The 7,221-nt window shown below is 36.8% G+C and overlaps 1 long non-coding RNA gene across 1 annotated transcript; it reads left to right on the top strand.

Annotated features, from left to right (window-relative positions):
• Positions 1-671: 671 nt before the first annotated feature.
• Positions 672-6,618, top strand: LOC123937398. The gene is made up of 3 exons (XR_006817471.1): positions 672-935; positions 3,681-3,844; positions 6,156-6,618. It is a non-coding gene; the product is annotated as an uncharacterized LOC123937398 (long non-coding RNA).
• Positions 6,619-7,221: the final 603 nt, after the last annotated feature.

Genomic DNA, 7,221 nt, shown 5'->3' with positions numbered 1-7,221 from the left:
GTTATCACTATTTGAATACAAGTTTTTATATAAACAGATGCTTTCATTTTTCTTAGGTAAATGCCTAGATGTGGAACAGCTGGGTTATACGGGAGGTGTATATTACACTTCTTAAAAGACTACCAAACTGATTTCCAAAGCCATTGTACCATTATATGAGAACTCCCCTCACTCTATATCTTTGGTAACATTTGATATGGCCAATCTTTTTCATTTTAGGCAATCTACCAGGTTTGTAGTGGCACCTTATTATGGTATGAATTTCCTTTCTTAATTAATAATAATGAGCATCTTTCCAGGTCTTCTTTGGTCAAGCATTAGTTCAAATATTTTGTCTATTTTTTTTATTGAGCTTTTTTCTTATTATTGTATTTTGAGAATTTCTTATATAGTCTCATGTAAGTCCATTGTAAGATAGGTAATTTGCAAATAATTTTTCCCACTGTGGCTTGCCTTTCCAATTTGCTATTGAGATAATTTTAGCTCTAGTGAGAAGGGACATTTACTCAGTGATGGGTAGCTCAGGGAAATTTTTACACACTGAAAATTGAAGGATGAATTGGAAGTCCCCTGGTTAAAAAATGTGTGTGTGTGTGTGTATGTAGAATAAAGTAGTATGTCATGAAAATCTAAAGTAGTATGACATGAATTTGTTTATCAGATTATTTTAGTCCAGGACAGGAAAGAGTCTAAAAAACATGAAAATTTGAAAAGGGCTACTGATAGGTGGATGGGCCATGTGGGAAGAGTGTAAAAAAGAGACTAGGGGCTGGCAGAAATCTCATTCTGTACCCTCACTATTCTGTTTTTCTTTTGTTTCAGACTGGCAGGTGACAATTAATTGACAGCTGGGACTTAAGTACCCAGATATGATGGAAATTTGGAGATGTCATCTTGGAAGTTAAGGATATTTGTCTTTCTGAGCAGTAAATGAGGTGATTTTCCTCCGAGTGCTTGAGGTTATTGACTAATAGGCTGGAAGGAGGAAGACCAATAGGATTCACTAGAGGTTTCTGACTCCATTGCCCATAGTTCACTGATAACCAAACAAGTGTACAGATAATATCTTCAGGTCAAAGTACATCAAACTGAGCTTGTGAGCCAAGGATAAGAAGGAGATTGCAATTTCTATCTCAGTAAATCGAATTATCTAAACCTGTCCACCCTGCTTTCCCTGCCAGATTTGAGTAATTTTACCTTGAAGGAAGAAGCAAGAATTCTGTTTGTTGAGTTGCATTTGCATTAAGATCAGTACACCCAGAAATACCCTCTGCCTTTGGATCTAGCAGTCAAGGACATTGATTATATTGGTGGCTTTAAAGTTGAAACCAAGTTCATGGCATGTCACTGATTATGAATTAGGCATTTTTTAAGACAATAAATAATGTATATTTCTTCTGAGAGAAATACATCCTGATTTGAACACAAATGATTGACGCTTGGATAAATCTTTGGTTTATTTAAAAAGTTTGTGAAAGCAGGTAATCATTAAAAAATGTTAATATAATAAGCAATTTATAAATTCACATTTGACTTATCAATATTTTGTGTAGGGTTAAGGGCTATTCTTCATTCATTCAATAAATATTTATTGAACTCTTACTAGGTACTATTGAAGGCTTTAGAGATAAAACAATAAGTAAAATAGACAAATAGTCCTGTCTTATCACTTACTTAGGAGGGGAGTCAGGGTATGTGGGGGTCATGGGAATGCTCCCACAAACTTCCTATGGCAGGAAGCATAACTGAGCCCTAGCTGGTTATGTCCTCCCTACTTTTCTTCACATACTTAGATAATCACTCTTACAACCAGGCTTTCTGGTAGTTGAGGTTACTGTGAGAAACAAAGTACAATAATTGTCTTAAAAGAATGCCAAAATTCAGAAACACAGACAAGTAAATGGATAATTATAATACATAATATTTAGATCCATATAAAAATATGAATGATGAATTATAAAAGCCCTTGAAAGGAGATAATTCACCATATTTGGGAGAATTAAGGAAATCTTCATAGAAAAGGTAATATTGAACTGAGTTTTGGAAAGTTGGGGGTAAAAGGAGAGATTGAGCACTGCCTCCTTAAAATGAGATTTCTTGAGAGCTTGGTAGTTCAGGAGACAGTGACTGGGCACTTCCATGTGCCAGGTGCTGTGTAGGAGTGGAGACTGAGAAAACAAATCATGATTAAATGAAACAGTTGTTTTTAATATTTTTCTGATCGTGCCATTATGGTCATGTGTTTTTAAATGAATCTTTATCTCTAAGAGACCCATTCTAAAATTTTTACAAGTACACTTACATGATATCTGGATTTTCTTCAAGATGTTATCTTGGGGAGAGCAAGGGACAGGGAATAAAACAAGGCCAGATCAGGCATAAATTGATAATTGGTGAGGCTGGGTAATGAGTACCAGAGGTTCATGAGACTATTTTTCATAATAAACCGTTAAGAACAAAACAAGAAGATTTGGTTTCTGACTTTGAAAAATCTCATAGTCTATCAGGAAGAGAAATCTAAACATGAGTTTAAAACATTATGAGGAGAAACACTTAACCTCATAGAAAGGATGTATAATGTTACAGAATGAAATAAAAGTTATTTATAAATAAAAATTAACTCTAGCTAGTTCTACAGTATGAGGGTTCATTGGTAATTCACTTCAGTGAGCAAATAAATCTCCATTCAGCTCCCTTGCCTTTAGAGACTGGGAAGGAAGAGAGAAAAGTTAGATTCAGATAAAATGATCTATGATTATCAGAGTATATGGATGAGTCTTTGGAGCCAGAGTTTGTATTTTTGAACTGCTGGTGTTTGGTGACAATGCAAACTGGTGTAGTCACTCTGGAGAACAGCATGGATGTTCCTCAAAAAGTTGAAAACAGAGATACCCTACCACCCAGCAATTGCATTACTATGGATTTACCCCAAGGATACAAATGTAGTGATCCGAAGGAACACCTGCATCCCAGTGTTTACAGCAGCAATGCCCATGACAACCACACTATGGAAAGAGCCCAGATGTCCATCGACAGATGAATGGATAAAGAAGATGTGGTATATATATTTATACAATGGAATACTACTCAGCCATCAAAGAATGAAATCTTGCCATTTGCCATGGTGTGGATAGAACTAGAGGGTATAATCTTAAGCAAGATAAGTCAATCAGAGAAAGACAATTATATGATCTCACTCATATGTGGAGTTTAAGAAACAAAACAGAGGATCATAGGGAAAGGGAGGGAAAATAAAACAAGATGAAACCAGAGAGGGAGACAAACTATAGGAGACTCTTAATCATAGGAAACAAACAGGATTGCTGGAGAGAAGAGGGGTAGAGGCGTAGGGGTAACTGGGTGATGGGCATTAAGGAGGGCACGTGATATAACGAGCTCTGGGTATTATATAAGACTGATGGAATCACTGACTTCAAACTCTGAAACCAATACACTGTATGTTAATTAATGGAATTAAAATATAAATAAATAAATAAATGCTGGTGTTTGTAAAGAGGTGAGCAACATTAGAAGATACCTCTCTCAAAGTTGGTGGGGATAATAGTGAACCCTCTGTGTGTGTTGCTGCTACATAACCTCATTCATGTCCCTAGAATTTCCCAAAAGGCTACCACACATACAAATGTGTGTTTTTCATTTTTCTGTTTTTCCTTTTGCAGGAAACAAGGAAATAAAGCTGAGTTTCACATGATGGAACACCACAGTCATGGGAGGTGATAATGAAGGATTCTGGAACAAATGCATTAGTGGCAGGAGAGGGTTAACCACAGAAACCCTGCGAAAAAGGATCTAGGATTGGACTGGAGGTTGTATATGCTGACATGTGGGTTAAAATTCGATTTGGCTGTACCAAAAAGTAGGGTGAAGCTAATGTATTTAAGTCACTAATGTTTCGTTGGATAGTTTATTAGAGGCTTCATTCTGTTAAGCAAGGAGAAAGGGCCCTGGGCAACATTAATGCCCCACATGCCCATGAGGAAGAAGACCCTTAGGAAGGGGCCTGGGTATTTCTGAGAAAGGGATAGAAAATGCTTTAAGGAGAGTGATAAAATACTTACTTCCAAATGTGGTGCTCCCTGGATCCTTGGCCTCCACTTTATTTCATACTAGAAAGAGACAGGCAATTGACTCTGAGGACCTAGCAATGATCCCTGGAGAAAATTGTAATTATCATCAGTAAGATATTTACTTCAATGCTTGTTTGCTTTCAAATGTGCTTTAAGTAAGATGAAATCAACATGGGATTTCTTCAGAAATTTTGATCTTCACCCAACTGCTTTAATGATTTAAATTGTGTAATTCAGCTTTGTGCAATTGTTTGAACTAGCTCTCAAGCTAAAATTGTGGTGGTCAATAAAATTTCTGAATTCAGTCATTTGGCAATTTTGTCATTAAAGAAAAATAATTTTAGAGCCAAGAAAAATAGTAGCCAAAACGGTTGGAATAAAATTAATAGATCATAGTAAGTAAGTGTCAGCTATTGAGCCGAGTGAAAATCCAGGTTCTGTCCAAGTAATTTTTCTATGCTCTATGCTCTAGTGTGCCCTACAGGCACTAGTTAATACCAGTTATATCCAGGTCTTAAATCCTGCTGCTCTGAAAGGAACATCAAGAGTACAGAGTCTCAAGGACGAGAGCACCTGTTCTCAAATCCATTTGAAGTTTCAGCTAAAAGTATTAATTAACTGGGCACCTCTACTGAAATAGAGTACCCTGCAGGTCCCTGACTACCAAGCTTCAGGTAGGATGCTCTTTTGAAGAGAGTCAAGATATTTTTGTTTCGAATATAGACCAAGGATTAGAGCCTGCTCTTACATTATGACATTCACTGCTCTGAATCCTAGCAGCAGGCACTTGGAAGAAAGTCACATCTAGCAGAGGCCAAATGAGAACTTGGGTGGTTCTGAACCAGATTCATAGCACACTGTTTTTTTGTTTTTAAGATTTCATTTATTTATTTGACAGAGAGACACAGATAGGGGGAACACAAGCAGGAAAGTGGGAGAGGGAGAAGCAGGCTTCCTGCTGAGCAGGAAGCCCTATGTGGGGCTCTATCCCAGGACCCTGGGATCATGACCTGAGCCGAAGACAGACGTTTAATTTAATTAATGTTTATTGGACTAGGCACTTTCATGTCTTTCAGTATTATGTTGTTTGAACAGAATTGGTTCTTGCAAGGATCTTCACACTCTAGCCCCTGACGTATCAACTACTGAAAACATGGTTATGTTTTTAAAAGAGAGTATCTTTTAGATATTCATCCTACCCTTTAATAGATAAAATTATGTGATACTTGGGATTATTATCAGAACATAGCCATGCTCAGTATGTATTGTTTGTGACTACTTTTGTACTGTAATGGCAAGAGTTGAGTAGTTGTAGCAGATTCCAAATGGCTGGTCCTTGCAAAGCCTCAAATATTTAGTATCTCAATCTTCACAGAAAAATTTGCCCACAAACGCGTTGCGGTCTTGACTAGATTTGCCTACGTGTTTAAGAAACAAGGTTCTCATATGTTCTAGAAAATGTGAGGTTTTACTTTGGTGCCATCTTAATACTACACTGTCACTCTAGCTTTTACTCACAGCTCCAACAGATATCATCATAGTAGAATGTATCTGCAGGTAGGGTATAAAAATATTTACGCAAAAAATAAAAAATTGATAGGTAACTATGAACACTTAATGATATGCCACTGTGTCATAACTGTTAATTACTTGGCTAGAATATAAGATATAAAGATAGATGCTTGTTTGGTTGTGTCCTATCCATTATTTGCTCTCTTTTCATCTGATAGTAATGTCCTGGTTTCCTTTGGGAAACATTTTTGTAAATGCATATTTGTGTATATAGAGTGTATATATATACACTGTGGTATATATATATATAGAGAGAGAGTGTGTATATAGAGTGTATGTAGAGTGTATGTAGAGTGGTCAGATTCTTACATATTTTGAGGATAGAACCAGTAAGATGTGTGGTTTCTATGGAAAGAGAGGAATTAAGAAAGTCTCTAAATCTTTTGGTCTGATCATGTAGAAAAAGCATCTACCACCATCAGGATGATATATTTGTTTATGCTTTGCCTTCTTCTAAAAGTGGCTTGAGATCAAGGACTTTCTCTTTATTCCTAGAAACCAGAAGAACACCTGGTGTATAACACACTTTCAGTAACTGGTTGTTGAATGAATAAATGTGTAAGTATGTCCATGCCATAGATTTCATAGATGTGAAATTCTATGTAATCAAAGAGAATGTACACATTTAATTTGATATATTTGAAATTAACCTCTACAACAAATTTGAAAAGTCAGTTCCAAAACTGTATATGAGAATGCCAAAATTTCAATGAATGAGCAATTTGGTAAGCACAATAGTGCCATTCTCTGCATCATACCCCTCACCTGAAAGATGTTCATTGGTTGTACCACACACACACTATGAAGTGGTCCATGTTCTAATGCCCAGAAGTTGTGAATAGGTTACCTTAATTGGTCAAAAGGACTTTGACATTGTGATTAAGGGCAAGGACCTTGGGCTAGGAACAGGCTGTGGTCAGAGTGATGTGACTACAGAAAATAGAAGTATGGCCAGGAAGAGATGACATGGCTGGCTTTGAAGACAGAGGAATTTGCCTACACCAATCAAGCAGGAGTAATGGGCAGGGCGAGGAGAGGGTGGGTGTTTCAGCAGGGAGGCAAACCAATAGAGCAGCATGACATTTTTAAGTATTTTTAAGTACAGGTAAGCCTAATATTAAATTTTAGGTCATTTATGTAACATTGATGTAAACCACATGCATTTCCCTGAGCCTTCAGTAATGTCTGCTGTACATGAAATGCATTTTAAGGAATCAAAGAAAAATGGCTAACTATCATGCCCGAGTAAGTGCAGAAATGAAAGAAAGGAAGAATTGCATGAGGTGATGCTGAGATTCTCCTACTACCAGGAATTGGAGAGTAAAATGATCATGAGAATGGGTCTTCAGAAACACAGATATACTGGGAAAGATGTGGCATGAGGGAAAGGCTGAAGTATCACCAGTGTTAAAACTGGGATCAGAGGCATGAGGGAGAGAGAGTAGAAAATGTTTTAGTAACAATACCTTAGTGTGAATTAGTTCTTCCATGGATTTACTTTATTGATTTACTCCATGTCCTGGGAAATATCAAGCAACAAAATTAAGCTATCTAGGAAAAG

Source organism: Meles meles, chromosome 1 (genome assembly GCF_922984935.1).
Source record: "Meles meles chromosome 1, mMelMel3.1 paternal haplotype, whole genome shotgun sequence".
Lineage (NCBI taxonomy): Eukaryota > Metazoa > Chordata > Mammalia > Carnivora > Mustelidae > Meles > Meles meles.
Note: the sequence above shows the minus strand (reverse complement) of the source record. Positions and strands in the feature narration are given on the sequence as shown.